This window comes from Gobio gobio (genome assembly GCF_949357685.1).
Source record: "Gobio gobio genome assembly, chromosome: 3".
Classification (NCBI taxonomy): domain Eukaryota; kingdom Metazoa; phylum Chordata; class Actinopteri; order Cypriniformes; family Gobionidae; genus Gobio; species Gobio gobio.
In genome coordinates, this window is record NC_137099.1 from 23,724,842 (window position 1) to 23,736,894 (window position 12,053).

The following is a 12,053-nucleotide window of genomic DNA, read 5'->3' on the forward strand; positions in this document are numbered from 1 at the left end:
ATATATACAACCTGAACAAAGAGTCGCTGATAAATCCCCACCACTGACAGTCTGTCTGGAATACACACACACACACACACACACACACACACACACACACACACACACACACACACACACACACACACACACACACACACACACACACACACACACACACACACACACACACACACACACACACACACACACACACACACACACACTGGCGGCACCTGCATGGTCAAAACATCCAAACATGCACAAAACACACCTTTTACAAACAATTTCAAATGTTTTCTTGAAAGTAATCTATTCAATGCAATCTATGAATCATCAAATACCATTAAACATGAAATCCTCTATAAAAGGTGTTATTAATTTGTTGTTGTTATTAATTTGTAGGGCTTATTGGCTGGTTAGGCCAATAATAGGCAACTGCTATTCCTTTTTTTATTATACAAATTTGTAATTAAAAATGTTTACATTATCGCATGGGTTAACTGAGGTGACCGGACACCTACAAATTTAACTTCCTCCACCCCACTAAAACCAATGCAATTTATTTTTCTTCAATAATATTTTTTCTTTTTAATTTTGTATTTCAAGATGATTTGATGGTATTTTTTTTATATTTATGCAATAATTATGGTCTATTTTTGCCATTGAAATTTTTTTTATTGCAGTATTTCAGGTTAAAATAGAGACTAGGCCTTCAAAATAATTTTTTAAGGCAGATTAGCGCCGTCTTTTGGAATTATTTAAAGGTCCCGTTTTTCGTGTTTTTTTGAAGCTTTGATTGTGTTTACAGTGTGCAATATAACATGTGTTCATGTTTCATGTGTAAAAAAACACAGTATTTTTCACACAATTTACTTATCTGTATACTGCTGTTTTCACTGTCCTCAAAACGGCCTGAGAATTTCCTCGTTCTATGAAGTCCCTCCTTCAGAAATACGTAACGAGTTCTGATTGTGCCAGCGGTTCCCGTGTTGTGATTCGACTGCAGCTTAGGGCTCGTTGCCCGGGAAGGTCACGCCTCTTACCATAACGGGGAGATGAACGCGCTCAAACTACAGCTCCTGAAGGCCATACAAAGGTGATTTGACTCCGGGATGAAAATAACAGCGTCTGAACGACATGGCGACAAACACAACCGAACCAAACCGAACGCAACACTTCCTCTTCTCCACGAGGGAGCAACAAGACCAAGCCCCCTTTTTCGCGTATTCTTGTGGGCGGAGGTTAGTCAACAAACTGCTCTACTGATGCAATTAAAGCAGGATTATAATTTTACAGGTATTATTTAGGCTCTAACAGCAACATTACACACTAACTAAAGTTTGAAAAATGGGATCACGAAGAACAGGACCTTTAAGAAATCATGCAACCATGGGTGTAATCACTAGAGGTCTCTATGGAGAGGCTTGAGAATTCCCTAGTTCTCTTTTGAACACATTTAATGATTTTTTTTTTGTTGTTGATGGATTTGAATATATATTTAAAAAAATCTCAAAGACTATTTATTATAAAGTTTTAGATTTTTTTTGTTTTGTTAGAAATATAGATTTTTTTTCTGTGAATTTGTGTTTTCGCAGATTTCCCATTAATTTCCTATGGTGGTCATTTTTGACCGACGAGTACAAGTGGGAGTATTTTTTTACGACCACTTAACATGCTCAAATTATTTTTTGTGTGTTTACATACCTAATGCTAGAAAAGTCACCAGGTTTCATATAATTCTGATGAAGCTGTGATTTTTTAAAAATTCTAAATGTGGTTCATAGGTTCAGTTTTTCATAGGTGTGTGTGTGTGTGTGTGTGTGTGTGTGTGTGTGTGTGTGTGTGTGTGTGTGTGTGTGTGTGTGTGTGTGTGTGTGTGTGTGTGTGTGTGTGTGTGTGTGTGTGTGTGTGTGTGTATGTGTGTGTGTGTGTGTGTGTGTGTGTATGTGTGTGTGTTTACCCCTTTACTGCTGTGTACTTTTTTTCAGCATCATGGCCGATTTGTAGATTGTACACACAAATATTCGGAGAATTTTTGTGTTTTTGCCGATTTCCCATTCATTTCCTATGGTCGACCAATTAGCATGCTCGAATCATGACCCCAATTTTTGTGTGTGTTTACATACCTAATGCTAGAAACAGTCCCGCCGCTGGCTGTTTTGATGCCCTAAGCGCGATCACTTTATGATGCCCGTGTTGGCGCCGTGCGTGAATGGGGCACTTGGTGCCCTACGTGCAGCGCGTAATGGGAGCGGCGGCACTGGCTAGAAAAGTCACCAAGTTTCATATCGTTGCAATGAAGCAGTGATTTTTCAAATTTCAAAACAGAAAATGTTCCGGTCAGAAATGACCGAAGAGCACCAGAGGGTTAAAAGTAATGTCAATTTATTTTAAAAGTAGCCCTAAAAAAGTGGGATAATGTAGGCCTACAGTTGTGTACATTATCACAAAATATTTTTAAAGGAACAGGGGGATATTCCAGAAAGCAAGGTTAATTAACTTACCATCACATATACCTTGAACTATCGGTTGATTAACCCAGACCTTGCTTACTCAAGGTATGCTGGTTCCAAAAACGAGTCCAGGAGTAATGCCGGGTTCCAGGCACCCCGTAACTGTCACAGACACGTCCGGTTCCACCCTCCACCAATCACAGTGCACTCCATCCCCAGAGTACTGATCACTATCACCTGCACCTCATCATGGCACTCATCACCAGCACTATAAGAAGCACACGCACACAGCACTCCACGTCCGGTCTCGTTCGCATATACTTCTACCTATGCTTACCTCAAGGACTCTACTACTGATACTACCTGTCTCCAGCATGTCTCCTTCCTTCCGTGTTCCTTGTCTGCTGTGTGGGTGTGTTCCTGTCCGTCCCTCTGTACTCCAGCGATCTCCAGTCTCCAGCAATCTCCAGTCTCCATTTACCTCCAGGCTCCAGCGTCATTCCACCTTCAATACTAAAGACAGTAACTCTCTCTCCCGTATCACCATCTTACCTACCAACAACCGGTTTACTCACCTGCTCCACATCACATGCTCTACTGTGGTCAAATAAACTAACCATACCTGTTTACATCTGTGTCTGCCTCCTGTCTACTTGTAACAGAAGACCGGACCACAACCGAGACCCAGTATGAGCCAACCGGATCCCTTCCAGGAATTGGTAGATGCGCTTCGGCGTACATTTCCTCCACAACCCACTCCAGTTACTGTTCACTCACCAGCACCAGCGAACACCAGCCCATCTGTCAACAACCCTCCTTCACTACCTCCGTATGCTAGTCCCATGGCCAAACCGGCGCCCTACTCAGGATCGGCGGAGAATTGCAGCGGCTTCCTGCTGCAATGCACACTGGTCCTGGAGATGCAGCCGCACTTGTACCCGAGCGACACTTCCAAGATAGCCTTCATTATCTCTCAGCTCAGCGGCAAAGCATTGATGTGGGCCGATTCCATCTGGTCACAACAGGGTGCGGTAACGCAATCATACACAGCATTCATTTCCCACTTCCGGGAGGTGTTTGGGAAGCCAATCACAGATTCGTCAGCTGGTGAGAAACTTTATAATTTAAAACAGGGATCCATGTCTATTTACGATTATGCTTTGCAATTCAGAACGCTTGCAGCAGTCAGCGGATGGAATGAACAGGCGCTGATAACTACATTTCGGCAAGGATTGGAATCTCGGGTACGGCTGCATCTCGCTGCATGCGAGGACTCCATCGGCCTTGAGAAGTTCATCCAGCATTCCATTCGCTGTGCCACTCGCATGCAGGCGTGCGTCCAAGAGCACCAGGACCAGTATCCCTTCAACGTGCCCTTCCGCCGATCCAAACCCGTCAGCTCCCCAGAACCAGCCCACGAACCCATGGAGTTAGAGAACTCCCGACTAACCCCTGAAGAACGCTGCCGTCGGCTGACCCTACGTCTCTGTCTGTATTGTGGTGAACCTGGGCATGTCATAGCTGCATGCCCCACACGACCTCCCATGGTGAGTGCCATTATTCCTGCTGATCATAAAATGAAACCACTCACCACTGTCGTCACCCTTACTGCCGCTAATGTCTCCCTTTCAGTGGTTGCGCTCCTCGACTCGGGGTCAGCCGGCAACTTCCTCTCCGGTGCCATCTGACGCCAGTTACGCCTCAAGACCACTCCGTCTCCGACCACCTACAGGATCAGCTCAATAACCGGAAGACCCCTTAGTCGCAAGCACGTCCGTACCGTGGCTGGACCAGTCACTCTCCAGGTTGGGCTTTTACATCGGGAAGAGGCTCACATGCTGGTTCTGGAGGATTTGACCGCTGACGTGGTTCTGGGGCGCCCCTGGTTGGAGCAGCACAACCCTACCATCTCCTGGAAAACGGGCGAAATCCTGAAGTGGGGCGACACTTGCTTCTCACAATGTCTGACTGAACTTCCTCTTCCATCCTCATCTCTGCCTGATCTGACTCTCTGTGCCACATCCATCGAAAGTCCAGTTGAACAACGCTCCGTCGATGTTCCTAAGTGTTACGCCCCCTTCAGCGATGTCTTCTGCCCACAACGGGCTTCCAAGCTGCCTCCACACCGGCCATGGGACTGTGCCATCGACCTGCTTCCGGGTGAACCAGTACCAAGGGGTAAGATATACCCACTATCCATCCCGGAGGAGAAGGCCATGGAGGAATACATCCAGGAAGCCCTCGACCAAGGTTACATCAGGCCGTCTACTTCCCCTGCTGCGTCCAGCTTCTTCTTCGTGGCAAAAAAGGACGGAGGCTTGCGGCCATGCATCGATTATCGTTCCCTCAACAAGATCACAGTTAAGTTCAGATATCCCCTTCCTCTCGTCCCAGCAGCCCTCGAACATCTCCGTGGTGCCACTGTGTTCACCAAGTTGGACCTCCGCAGCGCGTACAACCTCATCCGGATACGTGAGGGGGACGAGTGGAAGACTGCCTTTATTACCCCTACTGGTCACTATGAATACCTCGTCATGCCGTATGGATTGGTAAACGCCCCCTCCGTATTCCAGGATTTCATCCATGAGGTGCTCCGGGAGTTTCTCCATCGATTCGTCCTAGTCTACATCGACGACATCCTCATCTACTCCCGGAGCCAGGCCGAACATCGCCAACACGTTGCGGAGGTCCTCAACCGTCTACGTCAGTTCCATCTATTCCTCAAGGCCGAAAAGTGTTCTTTCCACCAATCTTCAGTTTCCTTCCTGGGATACCACATTGATCACAGTGGCATCCGGATGGACGAGAGGAAGGTGGAATCCATCACAACCTGGCCAGAACCCACCACTATAAAATAACTCCAACGCTTCCTAGGTTTCTCCAATTTCTATCGACGATTCATCAAAGGTTACAGTTCCATCACTCATCCACTCACCAGTATGTTACGCAACAAGCCCAAGTCTCTGTCCTGGACCCCGGCAGCCACCAACGCCTTCTGCCACCTCAAGAAAGCCTTCACCACCGCTCCCCTCCTAGTCCATCCAGACCCGGAAAAGCCCTTCGTCGTGGAGGTGGACGCCTCCACAACCGGAGTGGGAGCGGTGTTGTCTCAGCAGCAGGGGACGCCAAGTAAACTCCACCCATGCGCCTTCTTCTCCCGCAAGCTCAGCCCGGCGGAGGTCAACTACTCCATCGGTGACAGGGAACTTCTCGCAGTCAAGCTTGCCTTGGTAGAGTGGAGGCATTGGTTGGAGGGAGCCAAACATGCGTTCCTGGTGCTTACAGATCATAAAAACCTTGAGTATCTTCGATCAGCCAAGAGACTAAATCCCAGACAAGCCCGTTGGGCCATGTTCTTCTCCCGTTTCAATTACACCATCTCCTATCGTCCCGGTACCAAGAATCTTAAAGCTGATGCTCTCTCCAGTCTTCATGCCCCTGACGAACAGATCGAAGAACCAGAACCCATTATTCCAAGCTCCCTCATTGTAAGTCCTATTACCTGGTCCGAAGAAACCATTCCCTCCTCCAATGCCTCCACGAACCCTCCGCCGGGCTGTCCACCTGGCTTGCTGTACCTCACTCGGACACGATGCACTCCCACCATTCACTCTGCTCACACGTCACTCGGTACTGGTCACCCGAGGGTCAATGAAACCCTCTCGTTGCTAAAAGAACGCTTCTGGTGGCCAGGGATGGCAAAGGATGTCAGAAGATACGTGCAGGGCTGTAGGGAGTGTGCCATTTCCAAGTCTCCACGTCATCTTCCAGCTGGTAAGCTCCTTCCTCTGCCCGTTCCAGAACGCCCATGGTCACACCTAGGAGTAGATTTCATCACTGACCTGCCGGTCTCAGACGGTAATACCACCATCCTAGTGGTAGTTGATCGTTTCTCCAAATCATGTCATCTAATCCCACTCCCAGGTCTGCCTACTGCCATGGAAACAGCCGAAACACTCTTCAATCAAGTTTTTAGATACTTCGGAGTACCTGAAGACATAGTATCCGATCGAGGTCCCCAGTTCATATCCCGAGTATGGAGATCGTTCTTCTCGCTCCTAGGTGTGGCCGTTAGCCTGACGTCGGGGTATCATCCACAGTCAAACGGGCAGACGGAAAGGAAGGTTCAGGAAATTGGCCGCTTCCTACGTACCTTCTGTCATGACCACCAGGACTCTTGGAACCAGTTCCTAGGTTGGGCCGAGTACGCCCAAAACTCCCTGAAGCAGTCGACCACTGGACTCACCCCATTCCAATGCGTACTCGGTTTCCAACCTCCACTGTTCCCCTGGGATGGGGAACCCTCCGACGTTCCTGCCGTGGACTACTGATTCCGAGAGAGCGAGAGGGTCTGGGACTCAGCTCACCATCAGTTGCAACGGGCCCTGCGCAGACGCAGGATGGTCGCGGATCTTCGGCGTTCTGACACCCCCGTCTTCCAACCTGGTCAGCTGGTGTGGCTTTCTACCCGAGACATCAGAATGCCTTGCAAAAAGCTGAGTCCCAGGTTCATTGGCCCGTTCCCCATCACCAAGCAGGTCAACCCGGTCACATATCAACTCTGTCTGCCACAAGGGTATCGTATACATCCTACTTTCCATGTTTCACTACTCAAAGCTCACCATCCCTCTGTTTCCCCCACAGGACCTGACGTAGTTCCCGCCGAACCCCCCCTTCCACTCATCCTGGAGGACGGTACGGCCTACAAGGTCAATGAGATCTTGAACTCCCGACGTTGCGGTGGTCAGCTGGAATATCTTGTGGATTGGGAAGGATATGGTCCCGAGGAACGCTCCTGGGTCCCAAGGAACGACATTTTAGATCCCAGTTTACTCCAGACATTCCACGACAGTCATCCTGAGAAGCCAGCTCCGCGGGGTAGAGGACGACCACCACGGCGTCAGGGTTCTCGGCCCTCTGGAGCGGGCCGTGGAGGGGGGGGTACTGTCACAGACACGTCAGGTTCCACCCTCCACCAATCACAGCGCACTCCATCCCCAGAGTACTGATCACTATCACCTGCACCTCATCATGGCACTCATCACCAGCACTATAAGAAGCACACGCACACAGCACTCCACGTCCGGTCTCGTTCGCATATACTTCTACCTATGCTTACCTCAAGGACTCTACTACTGATACTACCTGTCTCCAGCGTGTCTCCTTCCTTCCGTGTTCCTTGTCTGCTGTGTGGGTGTGTTCCTGTCCGTCCCTCTGTACTCCAGCGATCTCCAGTCTCCAGCAATCTCCAGTCTCCATTTACCTCCAGGCTCCAGCGTCATTCCACCTTCAATACTAAAGACAGTAACTCTCTCTCCTGTATCACCATCTTACCTACCAACAACCGGTTTACTCACCTGCTCCACATCACATGCTCTACTGTGGTCAAATAAACTAACCATACCTGTTTACATCTGTGTCTGCCTCCTGTCTACTTGTAACAGTAACCCGTATTTTTCCAACCTTCTACCCGTGAAAGTGCACTGGAATGCCAGTCAAACCCGTGACTTCCCACCCGTAAACTCGTACTAGATCTAAATACTCCCAGTTACGAGCTCTGACGTCACATAGCCCGCAAAACAACAATGGCAGCCCCTATGGATGCGGTATTTATGAAACAAATATACAAATAACATAAAATAAAAGGTATAACAGCTTCTCTTGCCGTATGTGCCCTTTTTCCTCCTCCGTTTCCCTCAAATAAGCAAGGAGATAGAAATGATTGTAAATGAGCATAAGTCCTGTACGGTCCGCCATGCTTTGTTTACATCTAACGTTAGCTACCACAAACATCCAATCATTTTTTCAATGTCTTCATTTATTAAGTAATCTTTATTCACTGAGAATAAGGATTATATTGGATTAGGCTATATAGGATGCTAATTAATTGAATGCAGATCCATGTGGGAGATGACAATAAAATAAATAATAAATATATTTTAATTGAATTAACATTTAAACATTACCTTTGTTATAATTTTGTTTAGAATCTTTAGAATTCATATATAATATTGTACATTATATAACTGAAACCATTTTGGTTATATATTAATTATATAATATACATCTGAATACCTCTAAAGCAAACTAACCATGGAACATAACCTGCTCTGGAGCAGGTTATGTTCAGAGAGTGAGTTGCTATGGCTACTTACATACCCTGAAAGTTACCTCCGTTTTCGGAACTGAAAGTTGAGGTTATCCGCTTACTTATCCTTAAAGGAACACACCGACTTTTTGGGACTTAAGCTTATTCACCATATCCCCCAGAGTTCCATACATATCATTCTCATCTCCGTGCGTGCCATAACTCTGTCTGAGGAACCCACTGCTAGCCTAGCTTAGCACAAAGACTGGAGGTAAAGGGCTCCAGCTAGCCTACTGCTCAATAAGTGACAAAATAACGTGCAATATCATTGTGCCGCTGCAACCATGGTACAGCAGCAAAGCTCCTGGATCATTACGCAGGAATGAGAGTATAGTTCCTAGCCATATAGGCCTAGAAAATCACAAATTTAAATTTTCCGTCTGTCTTAGTACACGATGTAACTATACACATCACAACATGTAAATAGGAAAATGTTGGCGTTACTTTGTCACTTATTGAGCAGTAGGCTAGCTGGAGCTGTTTACCTCCAGTCTTTGTGCTAAGCTAGGCTAGGGTGCGTCAGACAGAGTTATGGCACGCATGGAGATGAGAATGGTATGGACTGAATAAGCTTAAGTCCCAAAAAGTCGGCGTGTTCCTTTAAACATACCCAAGTATGTCACATAATCTACTTTCTGGAATACCCCCCTGGTCATTGAAAACCCCATATTGATCAACCATTATTCTGAATATTGTCTACGGTGGTAATTATGACCCTGTATTATTGTAATCAGGGGATATTAAAAAAAGAAAGAAATTTGGCTCTTTTCTAAAATGGTCTGTTGGCTCCATTCTAGCTATCAAGAGACCTATTAGTGTTGAGGGAAAATTCAATTAAAATCACAATGTTATCTCTGAGCAATTACCTAGAAACAAAGAGGGTGAGAGAGAAAGAAGAATCCTCAAACATAGGACAGCAGAACAAACACAATCTAATCAATACAGCTGGAAAAAATAAATAACATCTACAAACACCCAGGGAAAAAAGATGATTTACATTTGACCTGAGGTCCATTGTCAAGTGTGATGCTCAAAATAAAAAATGTTTTAACTCCAGACCACACTCACCTGATTCTTAAAAGCACAATAAGACGTTTGTGTAGCCACGTGTTGATGTTAAAGAGCGTACTGCCATCTAGTGGTAGTTTGCTGATATTACTATCAGTAGAGTTTTTTATTTAATAAGTGTGTGTGTGTGTGTGTGTGTGTGTGTGTGTGTGTGTGTGTGTGTGTGTGTGTGTGTGTGTGTGTGTGTGTGTGTGTGTGTGTGTGTGTGTGTGTGTGTGTGTGTGTGTGTGTGTGTGTGTGTGTGTGTGTGTGTGTGTGTGTGGGCATGTTTTCGTGAAATATCAGGACACAAATGTGTATAATGACATGGGTATGACATAGGTATTACAAAAAGAGGGTGAAATATGAGGACGTTCCCCATGTCCTCACTTTTCAAAATGCTTATAAATCACACAGAACAAGTTTTTTTTCACAGAAAGTGAACTGCACAGTCTCCTGTGAGGGCTAGGTTTAGGGGCAGGGGCAGTGTAAGGGGATAGAAAATACGGTTTGTACAGTATAAAAACCATTACGCCTATGGAATGTCCTCACATTTCACAAAAACAAACATGTGTGTGTGTGTGTGTGTGTGTGTGTGTGTGTGTGTGTGTGTGTGTGTGTGTGTGTGTGTGTGTGTGTGTGTGTGTGTGTGTGTGTGTGTGTGTGTGTGTGTGTGTGTGTGTGTGTGTGTGTGTGTGTGTGTGTGTAAATCTATAATAGTGCATTGAAGGTACAACATTTCCCCACGTTTTTGATTAAAGTTTAAATAAGATGATAATTGGATGATAAGATAATTGTGTGATGAACTATAAAGCTTTAAAATATAAAGTCCCCATAAAACATATTTATATGTTCAGATATTCATATAACAAAATATTCTGGGGGCCAAAAAAATTGTCTGGCTGGCACCTAAAAAAACAACAACATTTTAAGCCAGTGGGGAAAGAGTTCAAATTAAGTGATGTGGTATCATTAAGAACAAACATGATCTATTTATAATTAAACATTAAAAAAGATTGACCTTAAGATAGTTTATGTTCTGCAGAAGAAGACATTCGTACAGATTTGACACAAAGATTTTACATGAAAAAGGCTAAATGATGACCATTTAAAATTTTTGGGTGAACAATCAATTTAATGCTTGTTTATATTAATATTTACATATCCTCAAAATCTAGCAACCCTCCACTCTGTTACAATCAGCTATTATTTATATACAAAATGGCCAACATGTAAGTAGTTTTGATATCAGTTACTCTAATACTATTAGCCTAAGTATTTTTCTAATGAGCTACTTAACTATCTAGAAACTTTCTTTACTTTTGCTTAAATATGACGATACATAAAAGTTTAAAAATCATTAGTGGTTTATTACTGATGTATTGTATGTTGCAGAATAAAACCGTGAAAATATCTTAAGTCTGGTTTAACCACTATTTAAAATACGTAGGCTATTTTTTTCTGTAATTAATCACGATCAATCGCATCTAACATTAAAATTATAAATGTATTTTTGTATATTTTCACATTGGAATGTAGAAACAACAGATGGTATATTTTAAATATTTGGTTAATGGCATCTTGAAGGCCAGTATCATCTATACCAATACAGCTACTGATTTAAATAGATTTTTCAAAATTTTGGGGGATGCATGTATTCATAATGTAGTAGCCCCAGTTACAGCATGAAATATTATTTAAAACCTAAAACATTTTACATAGATAACACATTTTGTCTCACATTTCAGACCTTTTTCTATAGTTTATATGTAATACTGAGGAAAAAAGTTTGAATTGCACGATATAAACTTGCAGTTTAAAAAGGCAGAATCCCGCAATTCTGACATTTCTTCTGAGAATTGTAAAAAATAAACTCGGAATTACCTTTTTTATTCTTTTATTCTGTGACTTCCATAGACTTCTACTGCAGAACTCTCTGGTTACCTGACTCTGTTCCCTGAAAAAGCGGGAACAAGACTGCATTTTGTGTATGTGGGGTGACAAGGCTCGCCCTCGAAAGCGAACCTCAGGAACTGGTGTTGTGGCAGAATTTCTATTAAAGTATGCATCCTTGAGATCGATCGTGACAAACCAATCCCTGTATTGAATCTGAGACACAATCATTTTGATTTTTAGCATCTTGAACTTGTATGTTCTAAATAGAGTGGTGCAGGTATGACATCACTTTGTAGGCCAAAACCTACAAAATCTAGTTTAGCACTTCCGGTTCCATCGTCCCGAAGTCAATGTTTTTTTTTAATAGGACTTTGGTTAAATGGCTGAAATAAGGTCTGTGGTGAACACAAGCTTAAGAAACTTTCAAATTTTATTCTACAACATAAAATACACCAGTATTACCCCACTCGTTATTTTTGCAGCTGTAGCATGTCTTGAAAAACACGGTTGCTAACAAGTGGCTAAAT